This window comes from Lithobates pipiens, unplaced genomic scaffold (assembly GCF_037356315.1).
Source record: "Lithobates pipiens isolate NorthernLeopardFrog02 unplaced genomic scaffold, aLitPip1_a1.2 Scaffold_19, whole genome shotgun sequence".
Lineage (NCBI taxonomy): Eukaryota > Metazoa > Chordata > Amphibia > Anura > Ranidae > Lithobates > Lithobates pipiens.
In genome coordinates this window covers 156,509,393-156,531,004 of record NW_027507764.1, presented here as the reverse complement: position 1 = coordinate 156,531,004, position 21,612 = coordinate 156,509,393, and the positions used below count along the sequence as shown (strand labels likewise).

The window sequence follows — 21,612 nt, the reverse complement described above, 5'->3', positions numbered from 1 at the left end:
TTCAAACTGAACTTCTTATGGCTTTCTTTCAAAAATGGTTTTCTTCTTGCCACTCTTCCATCAAGGCCAGATTAGTGGAGTGCATGACTAATGGCGCGTACACACGATCGGAATTCCGGACAGAAAAAGACTGATGAGAGCTTTTCATCGGAAAATGCGACCGTGTGTAGGCTCCATCGGAATTTAGCTGTCCGAATTTCCGCCAGACAAAAGTTTATAGCATGTTCTCAATTTTCCTGATGGAAAAACTTTCTATCGGTAATTCCGATTGTGTGTATGCAATTCAGACACGCCAAAAATCATGCATGCTCAGATCCAACTACGAGACAGAAGCTATTGGCTACTGGCTATTGAACTTCCTTTTTCTAGTCCCATCGTACGTGTTGTACGTCACCGCGATATAAAATCGGAATTTGATGTGACCGTGTGTAGGCAAGACAGCTTGAGACAAATTCCGTCGGAATTCCGTCGGGAAAACCATCAGAGCTTTTTCCGCCGAGAATTCCGATCGTGTGTACGTGGCATAATAGTTGTCCTGTGGACAGATTCTCCCACCTGAGCTGTGGATCTCTGCAGCTCCTCCAGTGTTACCATGGACCTCTTGGCTGCTTCTCTGATTAATGCTCTCCTTGCCCAGCCTGTCAGTTTAGGTGGGTGGCCATGTCTTGGTATGCTTGCAGTTGGGCCATACTCTTTCCATTTTCAGATGATGAATTGAACAGTGCTCCGTGAGACATTCAGAGCTTGGGATATTTTTTTTATAACCTAACCCTGCTTTAAATTTCTCAACAACTTTATCCCTGAACTGTCTGATGTATTCCTTGGTCTTCATGATGCTGTTTGTTCACTAAGGTTCTCTAAAAAACCTCTGAGGGCTTCACAGAACAACTGTATTTATGCTGAGATTAAATTACAAACAGGTGGACTTTATTTACTAATTAGGTGACATGTGAAGGCAATTGGTTCCACTAGATTTTAGTTAGGGGGTATCAGATTTATGGGGGCTGAATACAAATGCACGCCACCCTTTTCAGATATTTATTTGTAAAAAAAATCCATTTCCACTTCACAATTATGTGTCACTTTGTGTTGGTCTATCACATAACATCCCAATAAAATACATTTACGTTTTTGGTTGTAACATGACAAAATGTAGACAATATTAAGGGGTAGGATTTCGTTTTTACGGCACTGTGTCTGTATATAATATATAGCTATATAATCATTACCACAAATAAAGTGCTCTGTGCACTGTTTGTTTAGAGAACTCCCCCAGTGTCCTTTCCTGTCTACTTAATTGTCCAACAGATTTTCTTGGCGGTTTTTATATTTATTATTATACTGGGATTTTGTATGTGACATTAGTTGGTAGACTCTCACTTAGTGCCCAGGAAGAAAGTAAGAAGTAGAAGTTAGTGGACCCTTGAGTCCCTCTAAAAAGAAACAACACTATTTAGGACAATTCAATGAGGTTTACTATACCTTTGCACATAAACAGTGAGAGCATTTTTATTTGTGGGGGGGGGGGGGGGTTTCAACACCTATAAGTACACTTTTAAAATATTGTATGATTGCAACTCTATCCCCCAAGCATAAGTGAATAATAGTTGGAAGCCAGAGACCATGTGGTCTAGGCTGCCTAGGCTGTGAACTGGGTAGCAGCTGTTGTTTTTTAATTATTTATTTATGACAAGAAAAATATTTTTTTTTTATTATTGAAATGATACCGTGATTTGGTAATGCTGGCTTTTTATTTTGTTGATGTGGGTAAAATGTTATTTTTAATGATAGATGTACTTTCATGACAAAAATATCACTTGGTAGGGACATTTTATGTTAGGCTTGCCACGTGGGTGACTACAACAGGATCAGAGAGCAGACTCACTGGGGCAGAGACATGCTGCCCTCCTCCCCAGCTGTTCTCATGCGTGCCTTCTCCGCTGTCCTCATGCCCGCCTCCTCTGCCTCCCCAGCTGTCCTCATGCCCCTCCTAGCATTCTGAGCTGCTGCTGACCTCCTCTGCAGCAGCCATGATGGATGTCCTCCACAGCTGCTGCTTTCTCTGGAGATTCATTCAGTTCCCCAGCCTTGTGTAGGCCCCTGGTGTTTTCCGGTCAGGCTAATGAGAAAGTCAGCGTCTGCCTAGTTCGCCTAGCCAATGCCACTTTTCAGTGAAATTCTAACAATTGATAAGAAAACCTTTCTACCATCACACACCAATTACTATGCTTTCAGCATGAGTTTGCATTGGTAAAATAAATGTATTTGTGTGTTAAAATGCAGTTTGTTGTGAAAAAGGCATTTCCTAGTGCCTGCTTGCAAATTATTTTTTTCTTTTTTACCAGAGCAACTTTCTACCTTCAATATCCAGTTTGTGTTAACTAAGTTACTATTATGATTCCACCAGCAGTTGCCTTTTTTGTTGATGTGCTACAAAAACCACTGAAGGGAAAAAAGTACAAGGCTCCCCTACAGTAGCTGCATCATTTCGCTGGCAACTGCTGTGGTGTGAGAACACTTGCACGCCCATTGGTTGGCGAACTTTGCCACAGATATAATTGTGTTGGTTTTAATTATCTCCTAAAATAATTCCTTTTGTCTTCAGTCATAAAATGCTGCAAACACAATTTGCCTTTGAAGCTGTGACAGTCAATTTGAAGTGTAGAAATATTTAAATATTTTAGGCTTAGCTTTCCTTAGGAAACCAGATTTATTTATTTTGGAATCCAGAGATTAAAAGGTCTGATGTTAACAACAACACACATCAAACAGTTTTATATATAAATCAAATCACATGAATATGAGGATAGGAAAGCTATTTGCTTGTTTCTATTTGCGAAAACCAAGCAAAAAAAAAAAGGGGTAAATAGAATAATGTAAAATGATCAAACATAGAACAAAGATGACTGTAAAAAATTAGATGTGCAAATTTGTGATTGTCAGAGCCTGAAATAAGGGGTTCTTTATAACAAAAAGGTTGCTGTGTGAATAATCCCTGTAAAGTGTCTAAGCCCCCGTAGACATTCTGACCACAAAATCCGCCGGATTTTTTCAGGTGGATTTTGTCTGAAACTGATGTTGCATACACACGGTCGGACAAAGTTGTCGGAAAATCTGATCATTCGAAACGTGATGACGTTCGCTCGTTAAGACGGGACTATGTTCAGGCTAGTAGCCAATAGCTTTGGTCTCGTAATTTGATCTGATCGTGCGTGGCACTTTGTCCGATCAGAATTCTCTTGTCCGATCGGATCATGTTGTTGGAAAATTTTATATCCAGCTCTCAAACTTTGCTGGTCGGACATTCCGATGGAAAAAGTCTGATGTAGCCCACACACGGTCGGATTATCCGATAGTATGGTCCGATCGGACATTTTCCATCAGAATGTCCGACCGTGTGTACAAGGGCTAATATGTGTATGTCTTAGGATCGTCAGCTCCATCTAGTAGCCATAATATTAATATTTTCCTGAAATATCTCAAGCAGGAAAATACTGCATTAAGACCTCTAGATGGAACTGTCAACGATAAGAGATTAAAAATTGAATTTTTTAAATTTGAAATTCAAATAAACTACAAAACTTTTTATGGTGGGATTTTTATTTTTATTCTCTTTATTAAAAATGTAAGTGTATAGCACAAAACAAAACCTATTGGGCATACCCAGGCTTAGGTAACAACAAAAACAACATACAATAACAACCTAATTCAAGGCAACCATTACCCTCCAATGTGCAGTGCATTTTTTGTAATAAGAGAGTAAAAAAAAGGGGGAAAATGTCATAGATGAAATGACAAAACTTCCAACAGGAAAATAACAGCAGCCCTGAACTAATCTGGTGTATCATTAGATGTGACCATGTCAGTAGAGGCTATCCCAATACCCCAGACCTTTGAGAATCTTTGGGGGCAACCCCTCGCTTCGTAAGTAAACTTATATAATGGGATTGCTGCATTAACTAAGTGCTGCAGAGACTTCCATTTTGAAAGGATGGCCTTACATACGTGAAACAGAAGCAAGCCTATCAATGTTTTCATTACTGTAAACATGGCCAAAAGATGTACCAGACCCAGGGTACAAACATCTATGGCGGGATTTTTGAGGCACAACTTACACCGTACTCCAATATCACAACCATTAAAAGTCTTCCAGTAATTTTTAAAAACAATTCAAATACAGAAACACTCCATATTTTGTTAAATATCATACATTTTTTTTAACTGTTTGGTGGACAAAATCACCTATAATTCTGTAGCTCAATGCATTTCGTGGATGAAAATCCACTTCTTCAGGAGTTGACAATGGGGAATAAAAGGTTACTCGTCTAAACATCAAAAAAGGCTAGAAAAATCAATAATTAAATAATCCAAAACGGTATCAATTTAAAATATTGCATCAACATGTGCTGAGTGAAAGTATCTGGAGCCCTTCAAGGAGATAACTAACATCCAATCTGAACAATCTAAGGAGATAAAATGCAAAAAGTATAGCCTCTGGCTGTCAAGGACCACTTCCCCTTCCAAAGCAAAAAGGGGGCACCTAAAATATTACTGATCCCCTTCTATCTACATTCCATTCTTTAAATGTATTCTAACACCTTATATTTAACCCCAGGTGAATTTATGTTCCTAGAATACAGGGCAAAAAGTATAACAGACCAGCAGATCCAGAGGTGAAGGTCCACTATCTGATGACACTACAGGCCATCTTGGGGACTATAAATGGGGCAGGATGCTCCCCATTGATCAGTAGGGCCTCCTTGATGACACTCTGGACATATGGGAGATCTTGAGTGCCCTTAGGCATCACAAACTATCATTTTAAGAAGAAATATGAGAGTTTTTTGAGGGCTGGGGACGTGAGAAGGTTATTGGGACCATTATATAGTATTAAAAAACTAATTTATTTATAGAGGCTAAAACACAAGCAAGCTGACTAAAAGGATAACAAATACTGTATACTATAATTTGATACATTGTGTGGTGTAGGGCTATATTGATATATCTAAATCTCTAAATCTCTATAGAAAGGTATATACAGAGAGGGTTTAAAGGAGATGCATGGTTAAAGCTCTTTTGGTCATACTTCTCCTATGGATCACAGGAGTGCACTTAGTCCTGCACTCCTGTGACCCAGATTCAGCTGACCGCAGTCTAAAGCCTGCAGTTGGCTGAAATCACAGACCGGGTCCAAGCTTTTCAGGAATCCAGACAATAATGTCGGGACCCATCCAGATGCCTGAACAGCAGCTGACTCAGCCTCTCAGTGCACCACTTAGAGCCTGAGCCAGCTGCTCCCACTCCCTCCACAGCCTGGTGCTCCAATGAGCACTGAAGGTGCAAAATATAGAGCAGTGACTGCTGAAGGGGCAGAATATAGAGCAGTAACTGACAGCCACCACTCTGTGCTCAATGTGGACCCAAGAACTGAGCGATTAGTGGTGTTTGATCTCTCAGTTCTCGGTATAGAGCTGGCAGGGGACAGCAGCAACATCAGAACGATGCTGCAGCCACTAAAGTGAGTATGTATGCTTTTGTTTTTTAAACCCTCACTCCTCTTTTAAACTCCTATGTAATCGAGTGAGTTTAGTCCCTTGATAAGTGAATCTATAGAATGTATAGAGACTTTTGTTCATTGTTTATTTAATCGTTTAACCTTGTTTTATTCTGTACTATATGTTATTTTGAATATGCCTTGATCATAGGGGCTTTAAGTGATTGTAAAGTCTGTTTTTTTTTTAAATCACTAACATGTTATAGTTACCTCCTCTGTGCAGTTGGTTTTGCACAGAGTAGCCCAGATCCTCCTCTTCTCGGGTCCCCCTCCCCTGCTCCTGGCTCCTCCCTCCTGTTGAGTGCCCCCACAGCAAGCAGCTTGTTATGGGGGCACCCGAGGTGAGTCACAGCTCCGTATGTCCATTCAGACACGGACTCCCAACCCGGCCTTGTCCCCCTCTCTCCCCTGATTAGCTAAGTGACTTTGATTGTACTCTAGGAAGAGAATAGGTTGTATGTACCGCATTTGCATTTTGAAGAGTGCTTCTGGTTCTAAGGGTAGACAGTTTTTTTTTATTTTTAAGTCAGCATTTTGAGTGACATTTAAATCTTTCTGAATGTAACTTGGCAGCTTTAAAACCATGCAGCCTATAAGCTTCCGTGATTAATGTGTACTTGTCCTACCTTGCGAGAACTCGGCAACCTTAAAATATATTCTTCACAGCCTGAGCGTGTTTGCTAAATTTTTTTTTTTTTGTTCCCTTGCTAGTGAAGTGCATGTGTAAATATATTATTTCTCATTTATTATCTGTAGACAATGTACTGTGAGATTATTTCCATAATAATGGAAACATTCTGTATTCTATATTCTTCATGAATTTTAATACTCTTAATGGGACCTGTAACATTCTGATCACTGTTTTATTCTGATTTGCAGGTTACACGTCGCTAGTCAAAGAAGATCACATCATATTTCCAATGAGGTACATTTTAATTACCAGAACTAACAATTTTTACAGTTTATTAAGTAAAAATAATGCATCTTAGGTCAGATATGAGTAGCAGGTTGTGGTTTTAAAATACATACTAACAAAAATAAATGTCTTTCATGTAAAGCTGTATGAGCATGATGGTTAAGACTTTTCCGATACTTACAATCAATAATAGTCCAATGAGGGTCCCATTTATAAAAACATGACTAAAAGGGAACAAAACAGTACCCAGAGGGGCCACTCAGGTTTCAACTTTTATTATTTAGTGTATGTTCACACCATATAAATTCTGATTGCATTCCGAATGCATCTACAGTAAAAAGCAAAGTACTCCAATGAAACTTGTGAACTCTGTTATGTTGCAGTGCCCTTAAAAAAGTATAACATTCTTTTTTTTTTTACAGCGCAATGTGCATAAATGAGCATATGAACTAGTTTAACCACTTTGCGCCATTGTACGTTGGCAGAATGGCACGGCTGGGCACCAGCACGTACCCGTACGTTGCTCTTTACGTGCCCAGCCGTGGGTCGGGAGCGCGCCAGCGGCGGCGTGCTCCCAACCCGGTCCTGAGCTCTGTGACCGTGGCCGCGGGACCAGCGGACCCAATCGCCGCTGGTGTCCTGCGATCGGGTCACAGAGCTGAAGAACGAGGAGAGGTAAGTATAAACAAACCTCTCCCGGTGCTTCCTACTGTGGCTGTCACCAATCGTCTGTTCCCTGATATAGGGAAAGACGATCAGTGATGTCACATGCCAGGCCACGCCCCCTTACAATAAAAAAACACATAACGTCATACATAACCCCTACACTGCCCCCTAGTGGTTAACTCCTTCACTGCCAGTGTCATTTACACAGGAATCAGTGCATTTAAATAGCACTGATTGCTGTATAAATGACAATGGTCCCAAAAATGTGTCAAAAATGTCCGATGTGTCTGCCATAATGTCGCAGTCACAATAAAAATCACTGATCGCCGCCATTACTAGTAAAAAAAAAAATTAATAAAAATGTTTTAAAACTATCAATAATCGCTATTTTTTTTTTTACCAAAAATATGTAGAAGAATACGTATCGGCCTAAACTGAGGTAAAAAATGTTTTTTTATATATTTTTTGGGGATATTTATTATAGCAAAAAGTAAAATAATATTGCATTTTTTTCAAAATTGTCGCTCTATTTTTGTTAATAGCAGAAAAAATAAAAACCGCAGAGGTGATCAAATACCACCAAAAGAAAGCTCTATTTGTGGGGGAAAAAGGACGCAAATTTTGTTTGGGAGCCACGTCGCACGACCGCGCAATTGTCAGTTAAAGCGACGCAGTGCCGAATCGCAAAAAGGGGCTTGGTCCTTTGGCTGCAAATTGGTCCGGGGCTTAAGTGGTTAAATATAGAAACATCTCCAAAAGGAGAAAAGGTCCATCACTTACAGGACACTAGGAAAAAACTGAGATCTCACGGAGTGGGGTGGGGTTATAATGGTACACCCAGTGTCCAATCACCTAAACATAGCAGTCTATAACCCAGGATCAATGAATATCCACCTGTGTCCTGTACTGTATTATTAAAGTTATACTAAACACACACTGTTTAATTTACATTGTCATTTCTATTTCTGTATATGAATGATGGCAATGTAATTATTTTAATTAAAAAAAGCAAAGTACCTTTTTCCTAATCAATAAACAGCTGTCACATGACCCAGCTTTTTCCCAGCCTTTTTGCAGGGAAACATAAGCATGAGGAGCTTCTAGTCCTCTGCTGCTGGTCACTTTAAAAAAAAAAAAAAAAAACAGCCTTTGGGATACAGAGTAAAAATAAGTCATTAAAATCAATGAATGGTTTTAAATTATCATAAAAATATACATTTGAAATCAGGAATGTATTATTTTTTGGCAGCAACATGGTGTGGGCAGATATCTGTCAGTCACGTCTGTGTCACCCACCTCCAGCTTGTGTCTTAGAATAAGAGGACGGTGATGCCTCCATCAATCTGCATGTAATATCCCTCCTCCATTGTGTTTAGCTGGTTAGTGGGCATGTAGGAGGAGGGAGAGAGTGGGCCGTTGTTTACCACTGTGTATACACCCACATGTGTGACTCTATAGTCACATAGGCTGCTCAGATGTTATAGGGAGGAAATGCTCAGCATAGAAACTCACTGAAAACTGAGCATGTGCAGAGCTGCCAACACTGCTCTGCAAAATCCCTAGCTGAATTGGGGACATGGACAGAAAGGGGATCTAGAAAGGAGCAGGATCAACCAGGCTTTTTGCAGAATACAGAAAATGAATCTCGTATTGACTGAGTGGGTATGAACAGAAAGTCATGCATAATTTATTGATTTGAGTTTTTTTATGATGTTGGTTTAGTGACACTTTAAGATAATGTTAATAAAAGTAAAAAGCTTGTAAAGAACGCATTGTAATGCATTTTGTTGTACCAGCTTTTCAATTTTTTGAACATGTTAATTTGTTAATGTACTGAACTGAGGCAAAGATATGGAAAGTGAACCTTTGCACCGAACATGAACTCATATGCAGCAGGGGAAATCGTATCTTTCATGCTCCTGCAGGATTTAGAATTATTGGAGTGAAGTGAACTCAGGTTCAGAGTTAGGTTCACTTCAATTCATTCATTCTGTTGAAGTGGCGGAAGAGTTGTTGTTGTGTAGTATGCATTATCTTTTTTTGAACCTTGATGTATTATGTGTTCCATTGCTCAGGGACATATTATTATTCGTTATCAGGGACAGTGGAATGAACACAAGTTCCCTTTTTGGCATAAAGTTAGGCTCACTTCAGTACTTCAGTTCCATTGTTCTATAGAAGACACGGCAATCATTTTATGGCTCGGGGACAGTTATTCGTTAATAGCTTTTTTTTGGTCATTGACAGTAATGCCATCCACATGTTTTTTATTTTTTTTTATTTTGACATTTGTTCAGTGCATTTAAAGTGGTTGTAAAGTCAGAAGGTTTTTTATCATTCTATGCATTAAGATAAAAAAAAATTCTGCATACAGCAGCCACCCTCAGCCCCGTAATACTTACCTGAGCCTCATCTCTATCCAGCAATGTCCACTAGTTCCTCGACCGTCCGGGACCCTCCTCCTGATTGGCTGAGACACAGCAGCGGTGCCATCGGCTCCAGCTTATGTCAATCAAAGTCAGTTAGCCAATTGAACCAGGGCTCCTTGTCTTAATGGACACAGGTAGCTTTGACTCGGCCCAGATGCCCCCATAGCAAGCTGCTTGCTGTGGGGGCACTGGACAGGAGGGAGGAGGCAGGAGTCAAAGAGGGACTCGAGAAAAGGAAGATCCACTGCAAAACCATTACACAGAGGAGGTAAGTATAACATGTTTGTTACAAGATTTTACAATCACTTTAACTACATTTTGGGGCTGACAGCATCAACTAAATAATGGTGTTTCCTTAGCTTATCTATGTAGCTGTCATATCCAGGGGTGATGCAGTAATAGTTGGAGATTAGTGGGCTTAGCCCAGGGGCAAATCATGAAATCCATGTGCAAGATAAAAAGTGGGCTTTAGGCATTGACTAAAGGAAAAAATTTGCCGCGTGAATTTTGGCCATGGCTTAAATTGCACTTAAATATTGGGAGTGGCTAGGGGGGCGTGGCCGGATGTGAACGAGGCAGCACGCGTCTCTGCATAGCTCCGTGAATCCTGACCTTATCCGCGCTGTTGGAGTGTACTGACTCCATCCTATTGCTCACCACTGTTTGGGGAAAGGTGAGAGGAGTGGAACGATGCCCTTTTCAGCCTCCAAGAAGCACCAGAAGCCGCCGAAAGACTCGCGGTCCTCGCGCTCCGTGCGGGAGCGGGAGCGGGACTCCGCCCACGCCATCTTGCCTGCGCTGGACTTGGATCAGCGGGAGGGCGCGAAAGTGCAACAGGCGGCACAGCAGGGGAACAAGATGGAAGCTGGGCCAGACATGGATGGCCCGGAGGAGCAAGTGCTGGCGGTGGATACGGCGGCAATCACACGACCGATCCTGGAGGCGATCAATGTGAGTAAATCGGAACTCATGGGGCGCATAGACCTGTTGTCCTCGGAATGCACATTAATTCGCCACGATCTGGATAAGATCAGGGGCAGACTCACCACAGTGGAAGACAGGGTCTCTGAAGTGGAAGACGTTAACCATGCCCACGGGACTAGTCTACGTGAACTGCGGGATCTAGTGAGTTCCTTACAGCGCAGGGCAGATGACGCCGAGGACCGCCAAAGGAGAAATAATGTTCGGGTGGTGGGCCTGCCAGAGGGCGCGGAGGGGGATAAACCTGTCATATTCGCTGAATCTTTCTTTAAAACCCTATTATCGCTGGAGGACTTACCCCCTACCTACGTGGTAGAAAGGGCCCACAGGGTTCCCTCAGGTAGAAGACCTCCTGGAGCACACCCTCGGCCCTTTCTGGTGAGATTCCTGAATTTCAGGGACAGAGACATGATCCTTGCCAAGTCCAGGAAGATTAAAGAGTTAAAGCATGAAAATGCGCGCGTGATGCTCTTTCCAGACTTCTCGGCGGCCACGCAACAGCAACGCCAATCTTTCAATGATGTGCGCAGAAGGCTTCGTGAGAAAGAGGTGCAATATAGCATGCTGTACCCCAGTAGACTCAGAGTGCAATACAGGGGAGGGGTTAAATTTTTTGATAACCCCTCCGAAGCATGCGAATGGCTGGATAAGGAGCTCTCATGATGGATCCTCCGGGCGCGGAGTGGCGTTTACGTTTCTTGTTTGCTGACGAGTTGTCTGGGGCTGGAAGCTCAACTATTTGGATATCAGGAGACCTCGGGGATGATGGATGTTCTACCCTGAAGCGTGGTCACTAGCTGGCGAAGATTTTTTTCAACAAATGGTATCTCCTTCCTAATTTGCAGCGGGAGGACAGTCTCCTTCTAGCTTTAAGTCGTGATGTGAGCAGCCTTATTCTTTTATGGTTTCCTGAGGAAGTCTGTTTTCCCTCTCATAGTTTGAATTTTATTTTTATGTTTATTTTTTTTTTCTTCATTCTTTTTCTTCTATCCTCACTTTTTGCCATACACAAGCCATTACCTTGTTTTTCCTCAAGCCCTTGTACACTGCTGGAACTTCCTGCCTCGCGAGATGGACCGTGAGTAAAACCATTTTTATGGGTGATGGGAAATTGGGACCCGGATTTTTGATTTGTCCTGGGCTGCACTGTGGACACTCAATGCATCGTTTTGTTTCCTTCTTTTGGTGACTTTTTCCCCCCCAATATACTATATTTCTTTTTATTCAAAAATGTATTTTTTTTGTTGTTTTCTCTCCACTATTTTGATGTCGGAGCGAGTAGTGGACGGGACCATTACATCTTTTGCCTGCCGAACTCTTAGTTGCAACGGCTGGAACCTTCTAACGGGATGTTTGATTTATTTTTTAGGGTAAAAGCTACTTACCGGACTGGTTTGGTTTTTGTTTTTGTTTTTTCTCAGGTTGGGGAATTTGTTTCTGGCATAATAGCAGGGGAGGGTGGGGTTGTTAGTTTTTTTGTCACAGCTCACATGGGTATGTTTGATCGGAGATCTTGGTCGCTATTGATACTGGTTGCAATTGCCATTATTACGAGCGGGATGCCTGGGCTCCTAGTGGGTGCCGAGATTCTCTATTACCTATTTTATATTGATGGCGGATAAATTGAAGATCGTGTCTTGGAACGTCAGAGGCCTTAATAATAAATTTAAACGGGCCTCGGTGTTCCAATTCTTGAAACAGTATAAACCTCAGCTTATCTTCTTACAGGAAACGCATCTGGATGGAGGGGGCATACGTTCCTTACGTAAGCCTTGGCTACAAAGGTCTTTACACGCCACATATTCTACATTTGCTAGAGGTGTTTCCATACTTATTAGCAGATCACTGCCTTGTATGATTCATCAGGTCATATCTGACCCGGAGGGCAGGTATGTGGCGGTGCTCATAGAGGTTTACCATACCCAAATGCTCGTGGTAAATATATATGTACCCCCTCCATTCAGAGTTCAGCTTTTATATGACATACTAATCCGGTTGACACAATTCCTGCACCTACCACTGCTTCTATTGGGAGACTTCAATGCAATACTGGATGCAGCCTTGGACTCTTCCAACCCGGGCAGAGTGAGTTCGCAGGATTTGATTGGGTGGGCCTCCACGGCGGGGTTGGTAGAAATATGGAGGTGGAAACACCCGAATGTTAGGGGCTACTCACATATTTCATTGACACATGGGTCCTCTGCCAGGATTGATCTTGCCTTTAGTAATGCTTGTGGCCTGAAGTATGTAGTGGACTCTGACTATCTGGCGGGGGGTCTTTCTGACCATAACCCCCTGTCTATAGTGTTATCCTTTCCACACAACTTAGCTGGGGGTGGTTGGAGGCTGGCGTCTGCATGGCTGCAACATGAACAGGTGGCGAAACAGTTGGCGGATTCTGTTGGGACCTACTGGGATGTCAATGCTCACACTTCCGAGCCAGCGTTGGTGTGGGATGCTTTCAAAGCTGTCACTAGGGGGGAGTGTATATCAGCCATTAAGACGGCAAGGGTGAATGATAATGAAGAATTTACTGCCTTAAAACGCAGGGAGAGGGGCTGTGCGGAAGAACAGGCATTACGCCCTACGAAGGAGTCTTACGAGGCCCTTTTGGCGGCTCGCAGAGACCTTTCCCTTCACATTACTAGTATGACCAAGGCTGATTTGAATAGAAACGCACACTTGCTCTTTGCTGAGGGGGACAAAAATGGAAGGCTGTTAGCTATGATGGCGGCGGACAGTCACCCTGCTGTGCTGGTTCCTGCTATAAGGGACGCGACGGGCGGGATGGTTACGGATCCGTCCCTCGTACTACGGGAATTCACAGAATTTTTTACCACTCTATACTCCCCTATTGCGCGGTACGACTCGGTGGCGTTGGAACAGCTGCTGGCGGGGCTTCCTCTTCCTAGTTTGGCAGAGGAGGACTGTGCCATGTTGGACGCGGGTCTCACGCTGCAGGAAGTTCGAGACGCGGTTTTGGCCTTCCCCCCTAACAAGGCGCCGGGGCCTGATGGCCTTCCGGCGGATTTTTACAAACAATACTTGGACCAATTGGAGACGAGACTACACTGGGTATTCGAACAATGCTTTGAGAGCGCCTCCCTGCCGGACTCCATGTTGGAGGCTTACATGGTGCTTCTGCCGAAGCCAGGGAAGGACCCGGCGGACTGTGCGTCGTATCGCCCCATTGCATTGTTGAATGCCGATTTAAAAATTTTAACGAAAATCTTGGCAACAAGACTAGCTAAGGTGATCCAAACGTTAGTCAATATAGATCAGACTGGCTTTATACCCGGCAAATCGACTGACACAAACCTGAGACGACTGTTCACACATTTGCAGCTACCCCCAACTGACTCTTCCTCTAGAGTCGTGGTGTCAATTGACATCGCGAAAGCATTTGACTCTGTCGATTGGTTGTATATGTTTCAGGTGCTGGAGAGGCTGGGGTTTGGCCCGCCGTTTCGGCAGTGGATTGCTATGCTGTATAGGAACCCCAGGACGGCCATTAGAATGGGGTCAACTAGATCTAATTTTTTTAATGTGGGCAGGGGCACTAGGCAGGGATGCCCATTATCCCCATTTTTATTTGCCCTGGTCATGGAGCCCCTGGCTGCTGCACTGAGATCCTCCGGGGAGGTGAGGGCAATAGAAGTGGGTTCTATCCGGGAGTCATTGGCCCTCTATGCCGATGACATGTTACTGTTCTTGGCCGACCCTGGGAAATCACTGCGGGCTGTACTGACTATCTTTGATGAGTTCTCCAGGTTCTCTGGGTTGACGGTGAACTGGGGCAAGTCATCTATCTTGCCAATCGATGCAAGGGCCAGGGAGGGGCGGACTTGGACCTGCCTCTGCGCTGGGTGACATCGCTCACCTATCTGGGGGTTAAAATCACAGCCAATGTGAGAGACTATATACCTCTGAACCTGACTCCCCTATTGACCCTCCTCCGACACAAGACACAGGTGTGGTCCAAACTACCGCTTTCTCTGATAGGTAGAATTAGTCTGATTAAGATGAAGATCCTTCCAATTATACTATATTTCCTGCGTCATGCGCCACTATGGATACCCAAAAAAATTTTTAGGCAGATTGATGGAGTTGTGAGCTCCTTTGTTTGGGCCCCCAAGCCCCCACGGATAGGGACTAGGATACTACAGGAACCCAGTGAGAGAGGGGGCTTAGCTTTGCCGGACTGGCACAAGTACTATTTGGCTGGCCAGATGGTGTTTGCTCGCAGATGGCTCGTGTCGGATGACGGTGATGCGGCTACCGTTTTGGAGGCTGCCTCGCTGGGTTCATACGAGAGTCTGCGTTTTGCTCTTTTCCGGGGGGGCAGGTCGGACCTGCCTCTGACACAAACAATGAGGGCCACTATTAGAGCCTGGGGTCAGGCGGTGAGACTGGCGGCCCCTAGCTATAGAGGACTTTCCCCATCCACTCCGCTGTGGATGAACCACTTACTACCTCACTTCTATAATTTGCCGGATCCGATGATTTGGGCGGTGAGGGGAGTAAAAACGCTTAAGGATATTACCTCTTTTGGTGACTTGCTGATGTTCCCCCAACTCCAGACGCGACATGATCTACCTAACACATATCTTTTTCGCTTTTTTCAGATCAGGCATGCTTTCCAGAAACAGTTTGGGGATTTGAGGATAGAGTCCCTCCCGTCGTGTCTTGAATCCGTGTTGTCCCGAGAGGACCTTGAAAAGGTTCTCTCGGTGTCATACAAGGAATTCTTTAAGTTGACGCCGAAGGCTGTCCTGAATTGCAGAGCTAAGTGGGAATTGGAGGTGCCGGACATCCAAGGGGATGATTGGAATGATTTGTGGTCTCAACCCTTTAAACACCTGATATCTGCCAGAGATAGGCTAATCCAATTTAAATTTCTCCACAGGAGCTATTACACGCCAGCAAGACTGGCGAAGATTTATGGCCATGCTCGGGCAGAATGCTGGAGATGTTCGGTCGCCCCGGCTGATGCCGGGCACATTTTTTGGCTATGCTCACGCATACAAGATTTTTGGAAGGAGGTAACGACATGTATTTCGGGCCTCTTGATGGTGCAGATTCCACTGACTGTGAGGGTTTGCCTGCTGGGGTTGGTGGAGGAGGTAGTACCTACGAGGGCCTTGCGAACCCTGCTCACTATCCTTTTGTATTATGGGAAAAAGGCTATATTGCTTAAATGGAAGAATGCTAATGCTCCTGATCTTAACTTTTGGAAAGGCTTGGTTAATGGTATGCTGCCATATTACAAGGCTACATATATAGCCAGGGGATGTCTTAAGAAATTTGATAGAGTGTGGAGGGTGTGGTATGAAGCTGATGACACTGTGGGGTGTTGATCTCCTGGGGATGATGATACTGATTTATGGTATGTACAACGACCTCTGTGGTATAACTGGACATGGTATGATGTATGGAAGGGGGAGTATTTGGGCTGTAATTAAGTGAAGGGTAAGCCCTATAACAGCTGATGACATATCTGTGAATGGCAATATAGGAAGGTACTTCATGGGGGCATCCTGTTATTGACCTGGGTCTCTGCGATCCACTGTGAGCTGTGACAATATGGGAGGGGGTTTGGGAGGGTGGGGTGGGGGGAGGGGTGGTCTGGGTGGTAGTTAGGAGATGTTAATGTTAGTCAGGAATGACTGGACCCTGCGCGGTTCTTCTTTTGTGGTTTATTTTTTTATTTTTTGTTTTTTGTTTTTGTTTTTGTTACAATGTAAACCTCAATAAAAAGAATTTTATAAAAAATATTGGGAGTGGCTTAAAGGGAGTGTAATTTAATAGAGTCTGAGATGACTTACATAGTGCAGCATGTGGTAATGTTAAATAGGGAAATGTACAATGCGGAGTATACAACGGTGGGTAGTATATGCAGGAGAGGGGTGTGGACTCTATGGAGGTGGGTAGTATGTGCAGGAGAGGAGTGTGGAGTACATGGTGTTGGGTAGTATGTTCAGAGTGTATGGATGTGGATAGTATGTGCAGGAGAGGAGTGCAGAGTGTATGGAGGTGGGTAGTATGTGCAGAAGAGGAGTGTGGAGTGTATGGTGGTGGGTAATATGTACAAGATAAGAGTGTGGAGCATATGGAGGTGGGTAGTATGTGAAGGAGAGGAGTGTGGAGTGTATGGAGGTGGATAGTATGTGCATGAGAGGAGTGCGGAGTGTATGGAGGTGGGTAGTATGTGCATGAGAGGAGTGCAGAGTGTATGGTGGTGGATACTATGTGCCAGAGAGGAGTGCGGAGTGTATGGAGGTGGGTAGAATGTGCAGGTGAGGAGTGCGGAGTGTATGGTGGTGGGTAGTATGTGCAGGATGGTTTCAGTAGTTCTTTATTTTTCTTTATTTTTTTATTATTTATTTAGAATTTAATTTTGTATTATTTCTTTTCTCTTGGTGCCAGTAGGGCAGTGGGCAGTGTCAACAGAACAATGGACAATGTCAGAATTGTTTTGTTTTTATTATTTTTTACAATTTATTTTTGTATTTTTATTTTTATTTTTTTTAATGATGTTGGGGGGGGGGGGGGGGTGTTAGTGGACAGTGTCAGTAGGGCAGTGGACGATGTCATCGCTTGCTTTTTTTGTTTTTATTATTTTATTATTATTATTTTTACAATTTTGTTTTTTGTTTTTTATTTCTTTTAAATGCTTTTTTTTATATTTTTTTCCCGAGTGCCTATGGGACAGTGTCAGTAGAGCATTGGATGGGGTCAATATTTTATTTTTTATTTTTATATATTTATTTTTTTACTATTTAATTAGTTTTTCATTTATTTTTTCACAATGCTTTTTGGGGAGGGAGGGGGTTGGGGTAGTGGATAGTGTTGGTAAGGCGGGGGATGGTGTCAGTAGTTTTTTATTTTATGTTTTTATTTTACAATTTTATTTTTTATAATTTTTTTTTTTACAATTTTATTTTGTTACATTTATTTATTTTTTTAAACATCAGCCCTGTTGGTGGGTTTTGGTCAGACATCAGGGGTCTAAACAGACCTCTGACATCTCCTCTTTGCCAGAGAAAGGGACTGAGGACACAGATTCCCTTGTCCCTTTCTCAGCATTGAAAATGGTAGCGATCGCTATTTCCCGGCCCTTTCCTTCGCTCCCCATCCTGACACATCCCCTGCTGCCGGCAGGAGAGGAGGGAAGCCTGCTGCGGGGGATGGGGGGCAGAGGATAAGGCTCCATGCACACTGGAGCTCATAAACTGCAGTTTATTGGAGTTTGGGCGTTTTTTTTTAAAAGCCCATAAACTCCACTCTATGTTAGCCTATGTGTCCATGCACACATGGACGTTGTTCAGCTTTAATGAGCAGTGGAGTTTATGGGCTTTTTTCTGAACGCCAGAAATTCGCGTTCAAAGTGCCGTTTTTCACCGCCAAAAAACGGCAAACGCTGATAAACGCTCATAAACGCTTATAAACGCTCATAAACGCGTGTTAATTAGTGTTCGGCATTCTATTTTTTCAATGCATTGTGGGAGTTTGGAATGTACGGTGGGATTTTTGGAGTGTCCTCTGTGTATTTTTATTGAAAACGCCCATAAACGCTAACGCTTATAAACGTTCATAAACGCTAGTACTAAACGCTGTTAAAAGCAAGTTTTTCAACCAGCATTTTCTGCCAGCAATTTGGCGTCCAGAAAAAGCTTTTTTGAGCTTCAGTGTGCATGGAGCCTTAGTATAGAGCATGGCGGAGGAGAACTCCGGGAGCGGAGGAAGACACGGGAGTGGAGGAAGACACTGGGAGCGGAGGAAGACACCATGGTAGAGGAAGACACCGAGAGCGGAGGAAGACACCATGGTGGAGGAAGACACTGGGAGCGGAGGAAGACACCATTTAGGGCGGCACAGTGGTGTAGTGGTTAGCATTCTTGCCTAGCAGTAAAAAGGGTCGCTGGTTTGAATCCCAACCACGACACTGCCTGCCTGAAGTTTGCATGTTCTCCTTGTGCCTGTGTGGGTTTCCTCTGGGTACTCCAGTTTCCTCCCACACTCCAAAGACATGCAGGTAGGTTAATTGGCTTCTGTCCCAAATTGGCCCAAGTATATGAATGGGGACCTTGGATTATGGGCTCCTTGAGTGTAGGGACCAATGTGAGTGTGCAATGTACAGGGATAGGGACAATTGTAGACACTCACTCAGGTTGAACTGGATGGACTGGTGTCTTTATTCAACCTTACTAACTATGTTACTATGTAACCATGTTACTATGTAACCATGGTGGAGGAAGACACTGGAGGACAGTCAGGGATTATTGGTGTGGTGGGGAGACAGCTGCAGGCACCGATCTCCCTGTATGGCATTTCAGCAGACAGAGGTAGGTAGAGGAGAAAAAGCAGCTGTCGGCTGAAATGCCATAAAGGGAGATTGGTGCTTGCAGGTGTTCCCTGCCCCACCAATCATCCCTGATTGTCAAGGGACAATCATCCATGGGTACAGGGTGGGTCACAGTGCCCCCCTCCCTTGGGGCCCACATGCAGCAAACACCCTGCACCCATGGAACATACACCACTGGTTTTGACACCCCCTAGCATCTTGTGTATGTGTATTTTTTTTTCTACATCCATGATATTTCTATTCTCCAGTCCCTGATCTTTACAGTTTTTGATGTTCTTGCCAACTTTGGGGTGTTCCCAACCCACTCCCTCTGCTATGTTCTATAAAATATAAAATGACTGAAAGTTCCAGCAGGTGGAGTAAGACCCCGTCATAATGACCATAGTGGGTATGCAGAGCTGGGGGCAGAGATTTTGCCACCGCAGTCCATGAGAGCTAAAAACCATTAGGGACTAATCCTGCATATCTCAGAATCTGAAATATCAATTTTGGGAGGAATGACTCTTTTTTATACTGCATTTAATTATATTTTAAATGTATTTGTGAGAGCAAATGTACATACTGGTTCCCAAATTCTCCTTTTTTTCACATTTAGAGCATACAGTAGTAATTACTTTCCTATTAGTAATAATGTAATCTGATCATCTGGTCATGGCAGGTCCTCGCCATAGCAGTAGTCGCCTGTACATGCAGAATAAACTAAGTATTTTTTTCCAGCCAGCCATCTACCCTCCACTAACCATTACTGTTTGATGGGTTCTTATTATATGCTTCATTTTTCAACATGCTGGCAGCCCATCATAAATGCATCTAAATTTATCAGGCAAAGTATTTTGTAATGCAATGAGAGATTTCAAATTGGTACACAGCTACAATGTTGTAATTTTTTTTTGTCTGTAAATAGCCTGCATTTGGCCATAGAAAGGAACTTTATGAAGTCTGGTGAAATATCAGTCAAATACAATCACGTATGCAGCCTAGTATCATTTAAATCAAGGGTATCATTATAGCCAGCGCAGACCTTGTCTTTGCTATGGGCTCCAGAGTCAGAGGGGAGCCAGCTGCAGGTATCACCCCGGTACAACCACTTGAAGCAGAATGACGTACCGGTATGTGATTTTGTGGCAAGTGGTTTTAAAGCCTATATTTTAAGTAAAGTACAGGACACAAAGCTTGTACTCATAGACCGTGGGTAATATGAAGGCTATCTACCCTTGTATTTTTACCCTGGGTTTCTGGGTTTGAGGGCTTTGTGGGTACTCAAATCCTACGGTGTGAGGCGGGCCGTTAATGTTTTCTTCGGGGCACTAGATACCGTGTTAGATGTTTACCTTGGCACAAAATGCAATCTATGTATTTAGCCTCAGGGAGCTTTAGGGCTTGTCCACACTTGACTACATTGCTAACTCTTAACAAACACTTCTATAGCGTTAATGCACTTTAGTACAGCCGTTAGACTGGCGTTAATTTGCTTTAGTATGGGCATTAGACTGGCATTTTACAAGCATTAATGAAGATTTAAGAACACTCCCCAAATGTCTTATGCACGGTTTTGATGTGTTTGATGCAAGTTAAAATCACTCCACAGACACCTTTTTTTTTTTCTTTTTTTTTTTTAACAGAAGTGACATTACAGGAAATAAACAATTTGAGGTATGGCTTGTCATGGTGAATGTTTCATGTGCATACTCCATTAGCAGGGAAGGCAGCAGCCTGGATTCCTTTACTATGCTTTATCTTATGTTTGGCCTCCTGCAGATGATACTGATGTATGAGCAATTGGCTGATCAGAGATATTTTAAAGGGTACTTTTATGCCCTGTATTATGATTTATGCACCTACCCTCAGAAGTTAATGTCAACCATCTTCAAGCAGCACAAATAGGAAGTGCATAGAAATAAGTGATTACAGGACAGTGTTGCCAACCGTCAGTATTTTAACTGGCAGCCAGTAAAAAATGGGCAGTAAATGGCAGTAACAGGAAGAGGTTGCTAGTAAAAAATATGGCTGTGACGCTCGGCTTTGGCAGTTCCGTACCGGAGCCAGTCAAGACCATTGGAGTATCTGCTACAGTGTGTTTGAGCGGTGCCAGCGGCGGGTAGGTCGGGGGAAGGTGGTTCCTGAGCATGTCTTGTGATGTCATGGTGTAAGAGAGATGAGCAGAGTGGCTGGAGCCTTGAATGTGGGTCTACGGGACAGGGCAAGGCAAGCCGTGAGTGGAACTATCAGTGCCATTTGGACTGGAGTGAATTGAAGGTATCACCTGGCATGGAGAGAGACTGTAACTGTGACAGGGGGTATTTGTCGTGTCGGTGAGGTGTCATCATCGTCTATGATGCTGCACACTGGATGCTTTTACAGCTGCTGTTTTTGGCTTCTGCCATTTTTTTCTACAGCCAGTAAACTCCCCAGCATGTTATCCCATGCACACATAAGCTGTATCAGCATTTTTTGGCTGGAAAGAGGTTTTAAGAGGAGTTTTTGAGCTATAAAAATGCTCTAATGCCGGTAAATGTGGTAAAATGCAGCTAACTTGTGTTTTTTTAGCATTTTTGATCCCACAACTTTAGCAGAGAGGTGTTTTCTTGCTAACAATACTAAAAGCCGTTAATGCTAAAAAACACGGAAAAGCGATAATGCAAAAAAGTTTTTAACGAAGCAATGCTACTGGCGTTTTTATAACGTCCGGGTGTACATGAGA

The 21,612-nt window shown here is 43.2% G+C and overlaps 1 protein-coding gene across 2 annotated transcripts in view; it reads left to right on the top strand.

Moving 5' to 3' along the window:
• THRB (thyroid hormone receptor beta) overlaps positions 1 to 21,612 on the top strand; it is a 649,445-nt gene that overhangs the window by 379,805 nt on the left and 248,028 nt on the right. For both annotated transcript variants that reach the window (XM_077491422.1, XM_077491423.1), the window contains exon 3: positions 6,434 to 6,479. The gene's annotated coding sequence lies outside the window, so the exon portion shown is untranslated. The remainder of the gene's footprint in view (positions 1 to 6,433; positions 6,480 to 21,612) is intronic.